At 39.9% G+C, this 22,979-nt stretch overlaps 1 protein-coding gene across 6 annotated transcripts in view; it reads right to left on the bottom strand.

Moving 5' to 3' along the window:
- The window catches only part of PCGF3 (polycomb group ring finger 3), an 81,768-nt gene that overhangs the window by 33,188 nt on the left and 25,601 nt on the right, over window positions 1-22,979 (bottom strand). The window contains exon 1 of one of the 6 annotated variants that reach the window (XM_089488710.1): window positions 8,762-8,834. The exons of the other annotated variants lie outside the window; for them this stretch is intronic. The gene's annotated coding sequence lies outside the window, so the exon portion shown is untranslated. Of the gene's footprint in view, window positions 1-8,761; window positions 8,835-22,979 lie in introns of those variants that run through there. 6 annotated transcript variants of the gene reach the window in all.

Raw genomic sequence — 22,979 nt, 5'->3', positions numbered from 1 at the left:
CCATGTTTCTAGAAAGACTGGGAACAGGCTAAACTCAAGACATGCAAATAGCATTGATGAATTATGAAAGAGGTTACATTATCTTAAACGTAACTGACTCTAAGAACAAGATGTTGATCAAAGAAGAGGCAGTTCCATTGCTTAGAGAAGATGGTGAATTTTAACAGATTACTGAGAAAAGGTGGAACTATTCAAGTGGATCCTATTTTGCCTCACTTTTCACCCCGATGGAAACTAAACTACAAAAACTAATGGGCTTCCAAGGGCTGCATTAACAAAAACGCAGCATCAAGAGAAGTAATCATAATGTTCTATTCTGCATTAGCTGAATTGGATTTGTAGTGCCATGTCCAGTTTTGGGTTTGGAAATATTCAAGTGCATCCACAAAAAAGCAATCTAATTGGTGAGAGGTCTGGAAACCAAGTCATATCATGAACACATATGAGAGCTGGATATGCATAGTCTTTCATAATATTATATAATATTTCAATATTTGAAAGGCCATCAAACATACTTTCCTGTATTATTTCACATGACAAGACTACAAAAAATTGGTAGAAATTTCAGGGAACTAGACTAGAAAAATGGGTAGAATATTTTCCAGTGCTATGAACCTAGTTTTAGAAAGTGAAGTGGAAGCTGCACCCAGAGCACTTGAGAAACAGAGATCACCTGAACAGATGGCATACCAACAGAGCTGCTTCAAGCTACAGAGACAGAAACTACTCAGATTCTAACTAATACCTGTCAACAAATACAGAAAATAAAATAATGGCCCACAGATTGGAAATACTCAATATACATTCCAATCACCCAATAAAGAAGCATTGCAGTAACTACAGGACCATTGCATTAAAGTAATGCTCAAAATCTACAACCAAGACTTTGGAGGCAACAGGCAGATTAGAACCTTAGCACTAGTCAATGGGAGCGAAACCAGGGAAAGGTGGAGAAAGCTCCCAGGAGTGAATATATAAGAGGGAGAGGCAGGTTTGAAAGGGGTTGTTGATGTTTAGTGTGCCCTGAGGGGTGAAGAGCCACTGAGGCTAGGTTAGGCTGCTGTGGGGTGTAGTTGGAAAGGGTTTTAGGTACCCAAGGAAGGGACAAAGAGTGTCTTTAATTATACTGTTGTAGTGTCCTGGAGGAGGCATAGTGTTTGCTGACTGATGGAGTCACAGGTACCCAAAAGAGTTAAGATACAAAAGTTTAATAAAGGTTCTCTGAGAATTTAGGGGTGAAAGAGACAGCCCTGATGGGGCAGCTTTCAGTCACCCCATTTAGGCTGGATTGGGGCTGTGGCAAACAGACGTGTGGCCCCAATCCCAAAAGTTTCTGCCCGAATTAGGAGTGGGAAAAATCTACTCCTATCTGAGACAGAAAAAAGCAGCCCCTTTGCTTCTGGAGCATGTGGCATGTAAACACCACCACCACCAGGTCGCCCAAAGGCCACCCGGCGTGATTGCCAGCGCAACTTCCAGGTGACTTGAGGGCATGGCACATGTAAACGCCATATCTCCAAGGTGGCTTGAAACTGCCTGTCTGTTTCGTTCCTTAGTCTGTAAGTGAACATACAGTGCGCCTGCACCATATGTGAGCATGCCATACATGGCTTAACCATATGTGTAAGGCAAACTGCAGCAGGAACAATGGTGCGCACTCCGTGTCACACGTCTTGCAGGGGGTGCACCCCTATTGTTTTCAATGAGGCTTAAGTGTACGCAATTTTTGCCTTACGCGGCGGGGGCGGGTCTGGAACGGATCTTTAGATTGTAAGCCTGAGGGCAGGGAAATGTCCAATTAACAATTTGTAAGCCGCTCTGATAGCCTTTTGGCTGAAGAGTGGGGTATAAATAAATATTACTATTATTATTATTATCCCCCGCATATGGAAAGGGACCACTGTATATGTAAAGCTACAAAGAAACAATTACAAAGGCAAGCTAAATAAGATGTTAACTTGTGGAACTAATAAAGTATTTGTACACCATATCCACTGTGAACACCACCCACTAAAAGAGAGCCTGTATTCAGCCTGACTTGTAAATAAATCTATCACTTTGTTTCAACATGCAACTGTCTGAAGTGATTTCAGAAACACATTAAAAATGCTACCAACATTAAGAAAAGTCTTTTAGGTTAGGGGCACATTAGATAGTGGGTGTGTGGCTGTCAAAAAAATAGTTGGTGCCAAGTTGCGGGGGGGGGGGGGTTGAAACCCAGAGGGCTGGCATCTAAAGAGAATTATAGTTGAATTATAGTTCAGGAGGCACTTAAGAGATTCCCGAGTTCGAGTCTCACACTAAATGATTGGTGGGATAGTGGCCATCACTTCACATAATTGGTGGCAGCGATGGCCCACCATAAAAAGGAGTGAAGGGTTTTGAGAAATTTTGGCAGTGCCACATTGTCACAGTCACAAAGACTTTTACTGTATATGAGTGACAAATGCCAGATTTCCAAGCTTTGTTCGGGAAAGGTATATTACACAGATATATTGGACAATGAAATACACCAAGGAATTTCAGAAGAAAATTAGCCTGTGCTTTGTAGATTATAGCAAATCCTTTCGATCTGTAGATCCTGAACAATTATGGACTGCTTTTAGAGAAATGGGTGTGCCAGAACATTTGATTATCCTGATTATTAGGACAAGAGGCTACCATTAGGGTAGAATATGTCAGAAAGGGAATGCTTTACCATTTGCAAGGGGGTCAGCCAAGGTTGCCTTTTATAACCCTCTCTGATTAACTTATATACTGAACATATCATATGTGAAGCAGGCTTAGACCCGGAGAGAAAAGATGTGAAAATTGGAGGAAATAACATTCAACAATTTAAGACAGGCAGATGACACCATACAAACAGAAAACAGTGAAGACATAGAACAATTACTGAAGAAAATAAAGGAAGAAAGTACAAAGGCAAGTTTACAGTTGAATATTTAAAAAAACAACAAAAATAATAGCCACAGATGATTTACATAACTTTAAAGCAGACAAAGACATTGAAATAGTTCAAGATTTTCCAGACTTTGATTCAGTCACTAATCAGAATTTAGAATGCAGTCAAGAAATCAGAAGAAGACTAGGACTTGGAAGGGCTGCTATGAACGAACTAGGCAAAATCCTGAAGTGTAAAGTTGGCAACGACTTACAGGTACACAATACACACAAAGATATATCACTAAATAAGAAAGTTAAGATTGTCGATGTCATCGTACTTCCCATTTCTATGTGTAGTTGTGAAAGCTGGAAAGTGAAGAAAGCTGACAGGAAGAAATCAATACATTTGAAATGTGATGTTGGAGAAGAGTTCTACAGATATTATGGACTACAGATATTATGGACTAAGCTCCCTGCAGAGCTTCGCTCCGCCGCCTCATTAGCTGTTTTTAAAAAACAGCTGAAAACATATCTATTCCGGCTGGCCTTCCCACCTTAATTTGTTTGTCTATTCTTCCTGCCCCTTTTTCCCTTCTGACCCTGGATCGATGTACCTTTTTGCATTCTTCCTCTGCCCCTGATATGTGTATTTTTCTATTCCACTGTTTCCTGTTCCTGTTTTTTGTAGTAATGGTTTTAATTGTTATATTGAATTTTTAATCTGTATTGAAATGTTTTTTATAAATTTTGTAAGCCGCCCTGATCATTTCCATGGAAGGGCAGGGTAGAAATAAAATTTATTTATTTATTTTTTATTTAAAAAAGACAAACAAATGGGCACTGGAGCAGATCATGTCTGAACTCTCCCTAGAAACCACAATCACTAAACTGAGACTGTCGTATTTTGACATATGATGAGAAGACATGACTCACTAGAAAAGGCAGTAAGTAGACTGTAGTACTGTAGTACAAAGAAGTCATGACCCTGAATCTGCAAGACCTGAGGAGAGCTGTTGATGACAGGTCAGCTTGGAGATCTCTTAATCATAAGGTCACAGAATCATAGAATCATAGAGTTGGAAGAGACCACAAGGGCCATCCAGTCCAACCTCCTGCCATGCAGGAAATCCAAATCAAAGCATCCCCAACAGATGGCCATCCAGCCTCCGTTTGAAGACCTCTAAGGAGGGAGACTCCACTACACTCCGAGGAAGTGTGTTCCACTGTTGAACAGCCCTTACTGTCAGGAAGTTCCTCCTAATGTTGAGGTGGAATCTCTTTTCCTGCAGCTTGCATCCATTGCTCCGGGTCCTAGTCTCTGGAGCAGCAGAAAACAAGCTAGCTCCCTCCTCAATATGACATCCCTTCAAATATTTAAACAGAGCTATCATATCACCCCTTAACCTTCTTTTCTCCAGGCTAAACATCCCCAGCTCCCTAAGGCGTTCCTCGTAGGGCATGGTTTCCAGACCTTTCACCATTTTAGTCGCCCTCCTTTGGACACACTCCAGTTTCTCAATGTCCTTTTTGAATTGTGGCGCCCAGAACTGGACACAATATTCCAGGTGGGGCCTGACCAGAGCAGAATATAGTGGCACTATTACTTCCCTTGATCTAGACACTATACTTCTATTGATGCAGCCTAAAATCGCATTGGCCTTGTCAGCTGCCGCATCGCACTGTTGACTCATGTTCAACTTGTGGTCTACTTGGACTCCTAGATCCCTTTCACATGTTGTCTCCTTAAGCCAGGTGTCCCCCGCCTAACAACAACAACAGCAACAACAACAAATATTTTTCCATGGAGCTCTGTGCATCTGTGTGTGTTTATCTTTTTGTATTGCAATCGCTCATGTTCAATACAGGCTACGAAGGTCTATTCTTCTAAGGAGGCAAGCACTGACAAACTCTAGTGGTCAGAAAACAGAGTAACAAATGGACACGCTGCTAAGCTTGTTTCTATTTCACAAAATGTCTCACTTCTCAGTCATAAGTGCAAGTAGAACATCTACATCTATCATAAGAAAATCCTGTGAAATGCATGGAGTTGCTGTAAGTCAACAAGTGACTTGAAGGCACAGACACAGACCACACTTTGCCACAACTAGCCCTGTTGCATTGAAGAATTCTTTCATCAACAATTTGTTCCCAGTAATCCAAACAGCACAAGAAGCTAATCGTAGGTCTGGAGGGCATGGGACACTTTGCCATTTCGTTTTAGGGCCAAGGGTTAAAAGCAACAGAGAAAGATGCATTACTGGGAATCCTCATTCTAAATTCAAATGCAGAAACAGAATCCCTTATTTAGGTGCTGTGATAGAAATGCCTGAGGTTCAGAAATAGCCTACCAATAAAGTATATAAAATAAACAGTATAATCTGCATCTTCTGCCTTTCAGGTACTTCTCTTCCCTTCACACCTATTTTACATTCTTGTTCAGAGGCCTCGCCCTCCAAAATGTGTAGAGATCAATAGGGTAGAGACAAAGAAGAAAGCCACCTTATATTGCCCAAAGGAATGCCAGTCGCTGCACAGCCATCATGAAAATTGTCAACAAAACACAAAAACTCAAGTCAATTTGGGTTTTCTAAAATTATCAGACTTATTTTGGAAACAAAGATTTTTACCACTCAGTTGGAGTGTCCCATTGCACTACAAAAAACATTCCCAAAAGGACACAAAATACAAGGTACATAGAACCAATGGACAAGAACAAAAGTAGGAGGAACAAGGATTTGCGGGAAATGCCCTTAAAGTATTTGTAAACTCCTATACTTCTACTTATGGGAGGGGGAAAGCAAACATGCCTATGAACGATAGCTAAGATTTTAACAATGTACCTATATTGTGTGTACACACAAGTAGTTTGTATAATATACAAAGCCCAAAGCTTGTAGAGCTTTAAAAGCCACCACAACTATCTTGAAATAGACTTGGACTTTACTGCTGCCAGCTGTAAACCACAGGCATACTACTCCACCCTTGTACACGGAACTTCATATACCCCATTGTGCTCTGAATCAACTGGGTTTTTTTAGGAGAACTGGAAGTGCAATATCTAGATCTCAATTGCAAGGCATAAGTAAATACCATTGATAAGACATGTGAAATCAAAGGGTAAATCCATTTTGGAATGCCACTGCAATCTGATCACATTTACAACTAGAGAACTGTTACTCCACATTAGGAGGCTTTGCCTATTGGCTGCCTCTCACTAGCACCTTTTCCTCAAGAGCTACCTTATGGCTTATGGCTTTTACCTTTTGACTCATTTCTGGTGTAGACTGGAAATTCTAATGTCTGACACATAAAAGCTCAGTGGGAGAGGCTGGAAAAGGCACTTTTGTGGACTACAACTCCCAGAATCCCCCAGACAGCAAGACTTGGAGGCACATTTGATGGGGAATTCTGGGAACTCTTAACAATAACAATCAGCTCCACTTAATCATTAGTGAAATGGTTCCATATTTTGGACTCTCAGGCTGCAGCCCTTGTTAGGGTGTTAGGGTCCCATGGGCTATATATAGCCACTAGGGGCTATTTTATGTACTCTAGATTCTCCCCTGAAAAAAATTTGCCCGATATTAGGCTCATGAGAGACCTTTGTTCAGTAAAAGGTTGCTTGAACTTGAGCCCCAGATCACTTCATGTTGGAATATTTATTTATTTATCATGCTTATAGCCCACGTTTCTCCCAAAATTGGAGCCAAGGTAGCTTGGATCCCAATAAAAAGGTCGCTCTTGGGCCTTAAATAGCCCAAAGAGAACCAAAATATGTGGACAGGCAAAATATCACCTAAGGGCACTGGGGACCATTTAGGGGGCAAAAAACCAGATTCCAGGTGACAAGGTAGCTCCTCAACAGTTGCCCACCCCTGCTGAAAATAAACCTGGGAGCTGGCACTACTTGACTTGGTGGGCTTACTTCTAAATACAGTAGACACACATGACTGTGCTGTCAAATCTAACCATCCAAGTTGAAAAGTAAGTTATTGCTGCCACCACCAGCTGTAGCACAGTAGTTTTGTTGATGCAATTGTTCTCAAGCTCATGTTTGTAAGTTTAAATTCAGCTTTCCTCTTATGAAGGGGCAATGGATTCATGGGCAAAGAACACATGCTTTCTATCTAGAAAGTCACATACTTTGTATGCAGAAGGTCCCAAATTCAAATTCAAGAAATAGGATTGTGAAAAGTCAATGAATTACAGAGTAGAGTTAGAGGAGATCATGCACAGACAGGTGAACCAGTGGCCTCACTTAGCATAAAAGCAGCTTGATAATAAAGTTATTTCATATGTTCAATACAAAAACCGAACAACTTGAGAAGCAAATGAAAAAGCTTATCTGGGATACCACAAACAGTAACAGTCTCAACTTTAATATAGAAATCATTTTGCAGAAATCATTCTGAAAACATGAGCAATTACTTAGTTTAAGCTAGTTGTTAGCATACTGTATACTGGCTATATTATATCTTTTATTTTATTTTGCTCCTGGTTGAGTCAGCATGGTGTAGTGGCTTGAGTGTTGGACTAGGACTCTGGAGACCAGGATTTGAATCCCGACTCGGGCAAGTCACACTCTCTCAAAGGATGGCAATGGCAAACCCTCTCTGAAGAAATCTGCCAAGACAACCCTATGAAAGGGGGCCATAAGGCAGAAACACAACAACAACAACAACAATTACTATACTTGCTCATGACTGACCAGCCTGTTTCAATGGTTAAGGCCACCTCCCTCCAATTCTGCTTTTGCACCATACTTCAAGTATGATGAGACCTATAAGACAGCACTAAACAGGCTGCAAAGCATGGTATCATTGACATGGGTAAGGAGAACTTGTTTCCTAACTAGTTCTTTCATGGAGAGTCCTATTTTAAGCAGTGATTTAAAAACACCAAAGGTTAGCAGGCCAATACAGGGTGGGTTCAAGATAACAAGTCCAGAGTATGTAATGTGAAAAACAAAACAATGGCAGTAGGAACAGAACAAGTAGAGGATGAAGAATTCAAAATAATAAAGCTTGATTTCATACAAAATCAATGAGATTGGCAGGAGAGAAGCAGTAACAACATCCAGTGCCAACACGTATTCAGACCCAGCTCTGGTATGGTAATACGTGAAATATTGGACACTGATGTATGGAAGCATTTGAAATAATCTGAAGACATGTGCTGCTGCTAAAAGCCTCCACTCTGTTGGCAAGATTGGCTTTAAAACCGTACAATTACTTGAAAGTGATAAGAATATTCAGCTTGGAAGTCTGGAAACCACATTATATCTTCATGCAAAAGTTGAGTTTTCTGCACTACCCATTCAGCTAACAAGTGTGTCTTCTGCAAACAGCAGCTACCATTCAATGCTGCAAACAACTATTTAGGACTGGGAATGGGAACATCCAATCCCCAGATTGAATTTAACTTGTAAACCTTTCTAAACCATCCTTAACTGCACGGCTCTCTTTTATCCATTCTGATGCATATTTACAGGGCTGTGTCTGTGTGGGTATATGCCTTCAAATCATCTGTAAACTTATGGCAACCCCATGAATTTCATAGAGGTTTTTAGGCAAAGAATTATCCCAAGTAGTTTGGCCAGTTCCTTCCTCTGAAATATAACTTATAGTCCCTGGTATCTGTTGGCAGTCTCCTGTCCAAGTAGTAATCAGGGATGACCCTGCTTAGTTTCCAAGATCAGACGGGTGCAGACAGGGCAGTGATTCACCAATTTTGGTCCTCCAGGTCTTTGGTATTTCAACTCTCAGAAGCCCTAGCCAGCTTGGCCAGCAGTCAGGAATTCTGGGAGCCGAAATCCAAAACATTTAAGAACCAAAGTTTGGGAACCATTGCTTTTAGGGTATTTAGATCCTATACTTACAAGGCTGCCAAGTTGTTGTTGTCTTTTCCCTTCCTCTCTTGCCCATCCATGGCACAAGAATTTCCAGTGCAAGCTCCCACACTTCCTGCATTCCAGAAAATGCAGCTGCTTGAATGGCTGCATCCGAGAGCCTTCTGTGTCTCCAAGCAGCCTTCCTTCAAGCCCACTAGATAGATAGAGCTGCCTTCTCTAATTCCCAAGGTGAAAAGACACAGAGAAAAAGAACTGAGGGAACTTTCTTAGAGGGCAAATGCTTCTTAAAAGAGCAATGCCTTGAACGATTCTTAAAAGGGGAATGTCAGTGCTGGACGCAGTAACCATTTCAGGGAAAGAAGAACTATGGCTTGGAATGATCTCTGTGTAAGTCTCAGTTTTCCGCAGGGATAAATGTACTGAAGTCTCAGGATCTGGGTTGGTTGATAATGCAGGGGAGGGAAATCTGTTATTGTTGTTGCGTGCCTTCAGGTAGTTTCTAAATTATGGTGACCCCAAGGCAAACCGTTGTGGTTGTTGTGTGCCTCCAACTCATTTTTTTTACTTATGGCAATCCTAGGGCAGACCTATCATGGAGTTTTTTGGGCATGTTTCTTCAGAGGGGGCTTGCCATGGCCATCCTCTGAGGCTGAGGGAGTGTGACTTGCCCAATATCACCCAGTGGGCTTATGCGGTCGAGTCGGGATTCAAACCCTGGTCTCCAGAGTCCTAGTCCAACGCTCAAACCATTACATCACACAAGTGTAAGGAACTGTGAAGAAGAATAAATTGATGAAAGGGGTGCAAGTTTGTGTGTGGGAATGGGCTACGTGTGTATCAGGGATAGAGAGTGGGAAGGGAGGAAGAGCGTAGATGGTTCTCCCTTTTTGGGCTCTAGTCCTACTCACTGCCAGTTTACACCTTGCCCACCACAATATTTTCCTGAACCAATATAGCCCTCAAGAAGAAAAGGGATTTCCAGCCCATATCTAGATTAAGGCAGCATCCACACTGCAGAAATTATCAACTTTAACACAACTTTAACTGCCATGGATCCATCCTATGGATTCTGAGAATTATAGTTTGTTGTGGCACGAAAGCTCTCTGACAGAGAAGGCCAAATGTCTCACAAAACTACAATTCCCAAAATTCCATAGCATTGAGCCATGGCAGTTAAAGTGGCGTCGAACTGGATTATTTCTCCAGTGTGGATGTAGCCTATGATTCTATATTTTGTGGACAAATTGTGGGCATGCAAATACATAGCATTATTATTATTATTATTATTATTATTATTATTATTACGCCCATAACATGTCCTGTCTGGAGTCATACACAATTATTTTTCTGATTAAACATCAATTTTGTTATTTTCTCATTATCTTGTGCTCTCTACTTCACTGAGGACACTTCTAAATCAAGAGAATTTATATTCAGAAATCAATAGAAAAACAATTGTAAGATTTGGTCCCTCAGATTCCTGTTGACCAAGCTTCAGTGTAGAGGAAAGACATAAACATAAGAAAGGCATTTTAAAAAGACCAACATAATATTCCTTCCCATGATTTTAAACAACTTCTGCTTTGTTTCTGTAAATAAATACCACACAAAAAAAGCCGCATTTGCTTAATGTCCTGAGATTTGGAAAACTCTATCTTACACCTCACATAGATATAAGATTCAAACAAAAACATGCTTCTCTCAATGACAGCAATGTTGTGGTCTCCAGCTGTAATCAAACCTATTGACAACTGCTGATTTGAATCTTTTGGCACCCTCATCTCTCACAATCCCTTCTCTGCATCAATGGAAATAGTGTCTAGATCAAGGGAAGTAATAGTGCTAGTTCTCCTGTGGTCAGGCTTCACCTGGAATACTACGTCCACTTCTGGTCACCACAGTTCAAAAAGGATGTTGAGAAGCTGGAGCGTGTCCAGAGTAGGGCAATCAAAATGGTGAAGGGTCTGGAAATCATGCTTTATGAGGAGAGACTTAGGGGGCTGGGTATAGCCTGGAGAAGAGACAGTTAAGAGGTAATATGGTAGCCCTGTTTAAGTATTTGAAGGAGTGTCATACTGAGGATGGAATAAGCTTGTTTTCTGCTGCTCCAGAAAATAGGACCTTGAACAATGGATGCAAACTATAGGAAAAGAGATTCCACCTCAACATTGGGAATAACTTCCTGACAGTGAGAGCCGTTTGACAGTGGAAGACACTCCCTCAGAGGGTGGTGGAGTCTCCTTCTTTGGAGCTTTTTAAACAGAGGCTGGGTGGCCATCTGTCAGGGCTACTTTACTTGTCAAGGGTTTGGAATGGATGGCCCTTGATGTCTTTTCCAACTCTATGATTCTATTTTCATCCCTAGTGCCAGCTCTAAATTGTAAGCTCCTTGGGGTCCTTCTCCTCAACACTCTTTCAAGAGCGATCTACAGTGATTAAAATATAATGAAAATTATATTTTTCTATCAATAAATTATTTTATATTCAACTGTATTTTTATAGAAAAAGCTATTACTAGAAATACAATATAAAAAACTGCAACAGTAGGAGAAGGAAAGTATGAGTTTCCATTAAGTATATCAATATTCTCTCAGAGTCTATGTACAGTACTGTACACTCTCTGTTGTTTCTTTGCTACATCAGTTAGTTCCACTTGCCTACATAATAACTATTTTTAATTTGTGCAGTCACAAAACAGGCAAAGTCAAGCACTTTTTGCAAAAATCCAGTGACCTTAATGGGACACGCCTAAACTTGTGTATAAATCGTCTACGGAAATCAAATGAAACTGAAAGTTCTTTGCCTTCCCTGGATCATGCTCCAGGTTCCTAACATATACTGTATATTTCTGCTCAGAGAAATCATTCATGTATGACTTTAAAGAGCACTCTTTTTTTTTTCCAAGAATGCCCCCAGGAGCTGCATCTTAAAGGAGAAGTACAGCACTTGGCACCAAAGCAATATGAAAAATTCTGTTTTGGAGCCAGCATGGTATACTATAGTGGTTTGCCTATTGGCCTAGGATGCTGAGAAACCAGAGTTCAAACTTCCTTTTGCCATGGAAACACACAGTATGAGTTTGGACAAGTCACATTCTTACCACTTCCAAGGAATGCAACGGCAAAACCCTCTAAATCAGTGGTTCCCAACCTGTGGGTCGGGACTCCTTTGGGGGTCGAATTATCCTTTCATGGGGGTCGCCTAAGACCATTGGAAAACACCTATTTAATTACAGTTATGAAGTAGCAATGGCCTGTTACAGACTGCCAAAATAAAGCTGCTTCGGGTCTCTTTGGAGGTATACTGTTTAAATGATGCATGCATCCTAAGAATCCGGAAGCTGCACCAAAGCTGCGCTCCAGTGCTTAGGAATGGAGTGTGGCTTTGGCGTGACCTCCGGACTCTTAGGACCCATGCATCATTTAAATAGCATACCTCCAAAGAGACCCCAAGCAGCTTTATTTTGGCAGTCTGTAACAGGCCAATGAAAATAATTTCATGGGTTTGGGTCACCACAACATGAGGAACTGTTTTAAAGGGTCGCGACTTTAGGAAGGTTGGGAACCACTGCTCTAAATAGATATTGCCAAGCAAACCCTAGGACAGGGCCACCATAATTCAGAGTTGACTTGAAGGCACATAACAACATCATCGTTTTGCAGTTACACTTCCACAGCACAAAGTTGTCAGCTAACCAGAAAAGCTCAACTCAGACATACACATATATATATTCTAAATACAGCCATATCTGCAGCTAGAATTGTGTGCAAAAGCCATACATTTGGCTTGCTATCAGATGTGCTCTGTGTGTGTGTGTGTGTGTAAATCAAGAGCAGCATTTCGCTAAGGGCATATACTATAATTATTTAAGTATGCCTTACAGACATAAACTGAGGCATGACACCACACATACAAAACCATCACGTGATAGTGTGTTGTGTCTCCATATTTCTGTGAAGGCACAGTGAGCAGGACAGAACAGAAGATGGAGGAAAGGAAGCATATCTGGTTTCCACTGAGTTGGGTGACGCTGGATGACCTTGGGACTATCATTCTCTTGCAACCTGACCCTACCTACTAGGGCTGTTGTGAAGATAAAATAAAGAGGAAATTACCACATACACAGTGTACGGAAGTGGAAGAAAACTAGGATATAAATGTAACAAAGAGCAGTGTCGCAGTAGTAGCAGCTCTCACACTAAGATAATTCAAACGTAATGTTCTGATTATCATTGTCTGTCAAATTACTGTTCAGGACTATCCGCCAAAACAAGATCTAAAAGTGAGTTTTGAGGCTCGCTTGAAGAAAACAGTCTAGCAAAGATACAAATTGGTATTACATCCCATGAAGCAAAATATGGCTAGGAAAATTTTTCCACCCTCAATAGTCATTGTTTAAAGGCAAAATCCAGAGATTCTTGGGGAAGGTGACATAAAAAGGGAAATAGCTTGAGCCTCAGTTTGTCTGCATCTGGAACCACTGGTAACACAAACTACAATATGTTTTAGTTTTGCATCTCTTCCCTGCAAAATTTGATTTGTGTATCCTCAGCAGGCATGCATCTCCACCCCACCAAAACTGGTTCCCACTGCAGCTTAAAACAGTTAAATGGCTTGCAGATTCCAAGAGACAGTACCTAACAGAAGTAAAACGAATGAATGAATGAATGAATGAATGAATGAATGAATGAATGAAACAAACATACAGGTTGAGTCTCCCTTCTCCAAAATGCTTGGGATCAGGGGTGTTTGGGATTTCAGATTATTATTATTATTATGATTATTGAATTATGGAATACCTGTATTTGTGTATACATATATAATGAAATATATTGGAGATAGAACCCAAGTCTAGACACAAAATCGATCTGTGTTTCACATACACCTTATACACATAGCCTGAAGGTACTCTGATACAGTATTTTTAATAATATTGCGCATGAAACAAAATTGTGACTTTCTCAGCCGCCCATGAACAATATTTTAGTTTTTGGAATATTTCAGATTTTGGAAATCCAGATAAGGGAGACTCAACCTGAGTCAATTATAGAAAAATGAAAAATACATACTTTGAGAGCAGCAAATAATAAAAACAGGGTAAAGTTTTTAAAGCATATCAAAAACCTCTTCCCTTCCCCTATCCTACCACTATTTTCTATTAACTGGAGGCAAAAGGGAAGCCTCTGGAGTAGATGTCAATGCTCCAAATTCCTCCAATCTACCAGTCTTTCTGGTATTCCAGCTGATGTAACTAGTTGCCATCACCTCTGTTCGCTAATTTAGCTGAGCCTCATCCAGGCACAAGAGATTCTTAAAGTGAAAAGCTAGCAGTTCTTTAAACACTTTAACCAATGTTAGATGCATACTCTGTCATAGCAATGCTAGCCTAGATTAACTTCTAAAGAGGCGATCTATAATAATAGAAGAGAGTGTGTCTGTGTTTCTGTCAGTACCATAGCTCTCAGAATACAAAACCCAGACATCTGAACATTGACATGTTACTAAGGAGACCCTTGGGATGAGCAGCTGGGTTTATTTTATTTTTTAAAACACACCTGTACTAACTTTCAATAATGTGTTTACATGTTCGAAGCCTGTAAGACCACCTTCAGTCATTAGGTTCAAAGTTCCCTAAGCAGCATATAGGAATACTGTCTGAACCCAGGAACAAGTACAGTGGGCCCTTGGTATCCACTGGGGTTTGTTTCCAGGACTCCCGTGGATACCAAAATTCATGGATGCTCAAGTCCCATTACAAACAATGGCATAATAAAAATTGTGTCCTTTATATATATATGGAGCCCTGGTGGCGCAGTGGTTAAATGCCTGTACTGCAGCCATTCACTCAAAACCACAAGGTTGCGAGTTCAAGACCAGCAAAAGGGCCCAAGCTCGACTCAGGCTTGCATCCTTCCGAGGTCGCTAAAATGAGTACCCAGACTGTTGGGGGCAAATTAGCTTACTTGCTAATTAGCTTACTTGCTGTTCACCGCTATGATCTTTGGAATAGCGGTATATAAATAAAACAAATTATTATTATTATAAAATGCCAAAATCAAGGTTTGTTTACTGCAATTTATATTTTGGGGGGGGAATACCTCATGCCATGGATAGTTGAATCCATGGATAAAGAATCCATGGATATGGAGGGCCAGCTGTAATCTGAGAGATAGAGTTCTAAGGTAGCCCCTAACTAATCTGGGGCAGACCTTCTCACAAGTATGGAGTAGGAAGACCTCTACCTCAGAGAATTCAAGAGGTAAACCATTGCAGTGACATCCCTGCCTACAGCTCCTGTCTGTGTCTTCAAGCAGGCGGGGCAAACAGAGTGTTTTCAACTCTTACAGCTGTGTAGCCTTGTTCCAACCTGTACAAAGCCAGCGACTTTTCCTAGTAAGGCATTGGGTTCAAACAACAGTTACGTGGAGAAACCTGTTGCATGGTAGAGTGATTGCTTTCTGCACTGGAAGCCTAATGGAGTAATGAAGAATAACACAGGCACCAGCAAACAAACTCTGCTTGAGGGCAATGCGATTTAACCATGCATAAGTGCAGAAAAGATTTCAGCCTCTGCTGTTCATGAAATCCACTCTTGTATAGCCTGAGCCAGGATAGTTTTTTCAAGGCCAAGCTACTGACTGTTACAGTTCTTCATGCTGCTTACTGGAGAACCCACTGAATTTCAACATCTTCTTTAAAGTTCAAAGCTAATGAAACCTCTGACAAAGCCATTCTGATAGTAAAACAAAGCCCAAATTGGATAATGACTCAATAATACTGTAATCCTGCAAGACGCTTTTAGCCACTGTGCTCTCTCTTTTCCTTCCTTCAAAATTAAAATTTCAAGATACACCAGCAGAAAATGGCAAGCTGTGACTTTATATTCTTTACAATAGCAATCAGCAATATATGGCACAGAAGGGAGGTGTACATGAACTCGTCCTATGCTCAAGGGTTATGTTGACACCTGCAAATCAGAAATTTAGACAGAACATCTTCTCCTTAAGAAAGATTTATCCATTTCAGCCGGCTCATTTCCAGCTCACCGTATGACTTTTTAGAACAGCCCTTTTAATTTGTTTGGTCCATTGCAACATTCTTGAAAGGCTTCTCACATGAAGAACTTCAAATAAATTTGGAGAATCTAACTGCCTGCAATTGACATAGTAAATAAACAGTTCTAAACAAACCTATATTATAAATTTATACAGAAACAGTAATTTCCTTTAGCCAGGTAAACAGAAAGCTGTGTGGAAGACCACAGAATTATTGGCCAACAACACCTTCCAGGATTCTTTGGGGATGCCATAATACTGAATAATATGAATAATATGTTCAGTACAAATACAAATATACCCCCATGGCTTTCAGTCAGCCTTTAAAGGAACTGCTTTCTTTCCTAGCATACAAGGCTAGTTACAACATAAAAGGCCTTGATAAAATTAATTACCATGTCATTCAAGAGTCACTAACAAGGTGATTCTTAACATCCTACAAAGAGAACATCTTAGTAATAGGTTGGGCTTCCCATTCAAGTTATTATTGGTTTTAAAGACACAGATAATGATGTGCGAACTATGGGAAAACAATGGGTTCATATGAAGAGGTTTCAATACCTGGCAGATTAAGAATAAGGTTTGCATATTTAAACTATGTTTTTGTTTTTTTTGTAATTCCACATTTTCTTGTCCAGTTAATACTTATTCTATTAAAGATTAGCTGATTCATCACCTGTCCCCCATAAACTGTGTGATGTGCTGTCTCCTACACTTTCATCAAGGTGTTGTGGGGTTGTTGTTTTCCTTTTGTATATTTAATACCATGTCAGATTTCAAGCCAAGACCCCTCCTCCACTATTTTACACTAAAAAATAATCTTGAAATCTGAAAAAGAATCCGTTCTTTAAGACAATAAGCCTAAAGGTGGAAACTGTTCTGTTTCTGTTAAACTGTAAGCTGTGCTGGGCCTCTTGACACCTAAAGAAAAAGGTATAAATGCTGTAAACAAAAGCACAGTATAAAAGAGAATGGGAGTCTATCACAGGAATTCAGTGCAATCTTCTTGCCACTTCTAATGCTTCAAAGAACTGAGATCCAGAAGTTACATGGATGTGACACCTCTTCTCCTCTTCCAGTCCTCATCAAACTCCTCCTGAAGACTGAACGCTAAATCTTAAGTAGGTGTAACTGTATTTCATTTGCATTCTTTTTTTCCCTGCCACCTCTGCTTCTCTCCATTGTGTCTGTTGCATCTCTCCATAAATATATGTATGTGCCTTCTAATTGCACATTTCACAGGGTTTTCTTAGGCAAGAAATTCTCAGAGGTGGTTTTGCCAGTTTCTTCCTACAGCATCTGGTATTCACTGGTGGTCTCCCATCTAAGTATTAACCAGGGCTGACCCTACTTAGCTTCCAAAATCAGACAAATGATCTGGTGCTTTGAGGGGATTTAGGCCTCTATCTCATCACACAGACACTTTAAATGAAGACTGTAAGCTTATCAAGAAATGCTTCCTCTAGGTGTTTTCTGTAAAGCAGGGCTTCTCAGGCCATCTAATTTGGGGGACTGGACAGTCCCATATTTGTGCCCACTGGCTAGAATTGCTTCTTTCTTTCCCTGAAACTCACTGCAAACTGGTAACTGATTGCTCTCAGGCCATCACCAGGCCATGGACTACGACTTCAAAGAGCACTATAGTGGGCCCTTGGTATCCACTGTAGTTTGGTTCGTAGACCTCCCATGGATACCAAAATCCATGGATGCTCAAGTTCCACTGTAGCTAATGACACAGTAAAATGACACCCCTTATATAAAATAGCAAAATCAAGGTTTCCTTCTGAAATGTATGTATTTTTGGAATATTTTATAGCTGTGTATGATTGAATCTATGGCTATGGAGGGCTGCCTGTACTTGAAAGCATCATCAAGATTCAGACCTTACAGTAGTCTCTCCACATTCTCTGGGGTTAGGGGTGAAGGGCCCCTGTCAATGTGGAAAAAACAGCAAATTAAAAAAACCTGTTCTTTTTATCTGATAGAACAACTCTCTAGGAATCTCAAGATCCTCCAGTGAAATCCATGATCAACATCTGCCAGAAGCTGATCACAGAATTGTGCTGGAGGACCTACCAATGCCTACAGAAGTGTTTCCTCGAGGAATTTCGAGGTCTTCCATCACAACTCTATGGTCAACTTCCAGCAGAGTTGAACTGGAGATTCCTAGAGAGAACATATTAGTCAAATCCACAAATAATGAAATCCACAAAAGTCAGAGCTGCAAATGTGGAGGGCCAGCTATATATACAAAAGGTTTGCATAAACATTCAGTGCAGACATTATGCTAAAAATAATGCTAAACAAATACCAAAACACAGATACCTAATATCTGTGAGGAGAACATGACACCAAAGCACTATCTTTGTCAAAGACTTCATTTTTAGGGATGTCCCTTTTCTGAATATATCTTCCTAAACATCTGTGTGTTTGTGTAAAAGAGAGAGAGCAAGAGAAAGAGAGCACATAGCAGGGTAGATAAAAAATCAATGCTTTCTTTTAAAAAAAAATAGGATTTTTAAAATTTAAATATTTTTTTAGGAAAAAACCTATCTAAAGATGGTTTTCTATTTAAGATACACTATGGTCCAAAGTTAATTCATCATGAAATTGAGATTCACTTTTAATTAAGTGGCATGACAATGTATATATTCATGTAGTGTTTCAATTTTGGATAAATGAATTCCATTAATTCATTCACAATGCCATGCTCTTCCAGAGGTTTCTATAAGAGTATTGGGCAATTTTTCTATCTACAGGATATTACAACAGATGTCCGGTTATACAGTTCTCAAAACTGTGAATTTGTGTTTGCAGAGATCACAAGCCCATTGTAAGTGAAATCTTTTGATCTGAATACTCTACATGTCTTGAGATTATTGTTTTAGTTAAACTAAACTATTTAAATTGCTATTATTAAGGTAATGATTATTATTTGCCTTCCAATAAAATACAGCAGAAAAGTTGTCCAAATATGAACGATTAACCTATTAAACTGGAGATGGTTCACTTCACAATAATTATCTATCTATGATGTGTTTCTAATAGTATAACCAAATCAGTATTTTTATATATAACTGTAAAACTAATCTGAAAAGTTGTTATTCTAAAAATGAAACCTTCATCTGGTTGTAAATATTAAGATTATACCAGCAAGAATGAGTCTTTGGTAACTCTGACTTATGTAAAATATAAATTAAGGTTATAGCGAGGAAGAGTGCCCTTTTTGAAGGGAGGGGGAATTACATGATTAAATTGAGTGAATTATCCACAAGTGAATTATCTAAACGTAAAGAATAGTGATTTATATCATGATTTAAATCAAACACACACATACACACACCAACCTTCAAGTCACCTGAACTTCATACGGTTTTCTCATACAAATAATACACAAAAGAGGTGGTTTTGTCTATTCCTTTCTCTGAAATATAGCCTTCAACACCTGGCATTCGTTAGTGGTCTCCTAGCCAAATACTAACCAAGGCTGACCCTGCTTAGCTTCCAAAATCAGATAATCTGGTGTCTTTAGAGTATATAGGCTTACTGAAGACTTTTACTGTGCTGTTTACTTCCTGGCATTGTACTAAACTGTTTTTTTCAATTGCAGTGGGTCTCACCTACCAGTCCTGCCAAACCAACACATTACAGCTGACACTCCACCTTGAAAATATTTTACCAAGTTCAGCCCTATAGATCTTGGAAGGCAGAGGGGCAGTAAATGCATCCTTGTCACAGTAGCCAATAAATAATTTGAGGATATATTCAAAGCTTTTGTACTTGGGGGGGGGGGGGGATGAAATGCTTGCTCCATGACTAACATAAACCTGTTCCACAAGTGAATTATGTAAACGTAAAGAAACAAGAAAGAAAGAAAGACAGAAAGAAAGCTGCAGGTATCTTAAGTTTGTTGAATCTGTCAATATAGAAAGCATTGCTACACAAGCCTTTTTCTCAAGCCCTTTAAATTAAGAAATATGAAACTGACTCTCATGTAACCAGGATTTTAATTACATAGATTGGTCTCAGTGCTACACTGGTTCACAACTGTTGAGGTGACTGCAGCCTGATGTCTATGTAGAATACTCCAGGTTCAACTGCTAGTATTTTCTGTTATGGATCAGCTAACAGGAGATGGAGCCAGCGTGGAGTAGCGGTTGGGTCTACTCTGCAGACCAGGGTTTAATTCCCAGCTCAGCCATGAAACCTACTGAGTTACTTTAGGCAAGTCACACTCTCTCGTTCTCATAGGAAAGAAATGGCATACCCCCTCTGACCAAATATTGCCAAGAAAACCACATGATAGGGTCACCATAAGTGAGAAATGACTTGAAGCCCCCTAACAACAACATCATGAGATGAGAAAGTCCTCCAACTGAGACTCTGGAGGGGTACTTTCAGTTGGAATAGACAGCACTGGGCTGACTTTACAAATGACATGACCTGCTATAAGGCTAGGGCAATGGGTTTAAATTTTAAACAAAAATTATTCCTAATGTTAGACTGCCTAACTGCATGGCTGACCAACATTTCAAAACCAGAATGGGATTCTTCAGTATCTTCTGGTACAGAGTCTCCCCAGGTCGAAGATCTGCCAACCTGAAGCTCCTCAAATGTGGCTTATAGAAAATGAAAACAAAAAGCTGCTAAAACATACAAATGGCACACATTAATTTTACAAACAAGAACAAACAGGTATAAAACTAGCATAAAGTGTATCAAAAGTTCAAAACAGGTGAATTCTAAGTTGCCAACAAGAAAATCAAATTAATGCTTTGAGTCTCCATGACAATTTGTGGCAAATTTATCTAACTCTTCCAAAGCTTTTTTGTAGCCAAAGCCAAAGCAAATGCTTTGCTGAAATCAAGACATCCATGGCATTCCCACCATCTACTAAACTGGTGACCTGACAGTAAAAAAAGATATAACATTAGTTTGGCAAGATTTGTTCTTGACAGACCCACACTGGCTCCTTCTGAGCACTGCACTGTCATCAAAATACTTGCAGTCAGACTCCTGTATAACCCATTCCAATGTTTTTCCTGGTACTGAGGTCAGATTCACTGGTCTGTAGTTTCCTAGACCTTGTTTTCTGCCTTTTTTGAAGAGAGGGACCATGCTTGCCTTCTTCTGACACCTCACTTGTTCTCCACGATTTCTCAAAAATGGTGGCAAGTGGTTCTGAGCGTACCTCAGCAAATTCTTTCAGTAATCTGGGATACATTTCATCTGGCCCTGCCAATCTGAACTCATTTAGGTTAACTACTAACTCCCTATCAATCTTGATTTGAAATTCAGATGCCTTGACAAGGCCTCTGCTGCTCCATGGAACCGCATAAATCTTTTTTGTGGGAGAAAATGGAAGCAAAATAGGTACTGAGTAGTTCTGACTTTTTGTTGTGATATGTTAGCATTTTACCATCCTCACCTATTCCTTCTCTTGCCTCAAATATATCTGGGGGGGGGGGGGGGACTTTTTATTGCTCCTTGCTTGCCTAGCCAATCTCAGCTTATTTTGAGCTTTAGCTTTCTTGATATTATCCATGCAGTTATTAGTTACAGTTATGTGCCACCTTTTCTCCATTGAACCCAGGGTGGTGTACATGGTTCTATTCCTCACCTTTTTATTCTCACAACTTTCTGAGATATGTCAGGCTGAGAGAAAGTGTGGTTTCACAGTCCAGTGTGGCCCTGAAGCTGGAACCAACACTCTTTAACTACTACACCACACTTTGAGAACCAAGGATTAAGAGTTGTTTTCAAATAACTATTTTAAAATAAAGTTAGAACTACAATGGTTTCTCCACATTCGGGTGAAGGATCCCCATGAATGTGGAAAACCCACAAATTAAAAAAAACACTATTCTTTTTACCCGATAGAACAGGTCCTCCAGTGCAACTCTTATGGTCAACATGTGCCAGAAGGTAATCATAGAATCATGCTGGAGCACCTACAAATGCCTAGAGAAGTCTAGGAATTTCTAGGTTCTTCGGCACAACTCTAAGTTCAATTTCCAGCAGAATTTCTCTGGAAGACCTAGAAATTCCTAGAGAGAACATATTAAAACCACAAATAATCAAATCCGCAAAAGTCAAAGCCACAAATGTGGAAGGCTAACTGTACACTCCTTGTGCTCCTACAGCAGCTTTGTTCACTGAAGATGAGAAAACCCAAGCTACAGAAATAAAACAATTCTGGGTTTGTTTTATTTATAAATAGAATGCCAGATGAACCTTCAGTTTCATACTTGATATAAATGAGTAGTACAAAATGTACAGTTTGAGAATAAATGGTGCAAATGGATTTGTCTGGGATGTAGAATTAAAGCAATGAAACCATCAGAGAGGCAGAATCAGGAAAGAAACAGCACTGAACAACACAGCAGCACTGTCACTTACTTGGCTTTCTAAGTTTCTAAACTCCAGCTTTTAGATTTGCAATAGGGGAAAAGAGATAATCAGAAACACAATGCCTATTCTTTGCCACTAATGTCAGGAAGCAACATATTATTCCCCTGAGGGTCCTTCTTAGTGAAGGCCAAGCTACTCTGGGTCACAGGTAAAAGGAAGGTCTCATCCTCGCTGCAACAGTGTTCTCAAATTCAGCAATCCTATAGGAATAAAGTTATCTAAAAACCAATTTCACCTTTTTACCTACTTTGAGAATTTGGCCTGAACACTAACAAACACTTGAAATTCACTGCAAGACTTAAGATGTCACAAGTCAAACTTAAGCCAGTTAAAATCCAGCTATATTTAATTATAGTTGTACACGTTCAAAATCCCCTCACCTCTACTTTTTACCATTTCAGCTTTACGCAAAGTCACAATGCCGAATATGTGGGACTAAAATTGCTATGGGAAGAATGCCTTTAGGACAGAATTACGACTTCACAGGGAAAAGCCCCTGGATTAAACAACTTATTGAAAACCTCAAGAGCAGCCAAACTCAAAGTCAGAAAATCTTACAATGAATTCTCCAAGGTTAACTTGCATATTGAATAAAGTGAGGAAGATCTTACCCAAGGGCTCTAAGCCACAAATACAGTCATCTTGGTGCTTTCTTTATTCAGTTAAAATAATCATTTGGAAAGTGACTAAGGCTAGGCAAATAAGACTTTCCTCATGCATATGTGGCAGTACAGATGGTAGTCCCCATTTTCATCAGAGACCAACCTCTGAACATCAGC

Source organism: Sceloporus occidentalis, unplaced genomic scaffold (assembly GCF_023333645.1).
Source record: "Sceloporus occidentalis isolate IW3139 unplaced genomic scaffold, rSceOcc1.0.p SCAF_1, whole genome shotgun sequence".
NCBI classification, from domain to species: Eukaryota; Metazoa; Chordata; class Lepidosauria; order Squamata; family Phrynosomatidae; genus Sceloporus; species Sceloporus occidentalis.
The sequence above is the reverse complement of the archived record's forward strand: the minus strand, read 5'-3'. Positions and strand labels throughout refer to the sequence as shown.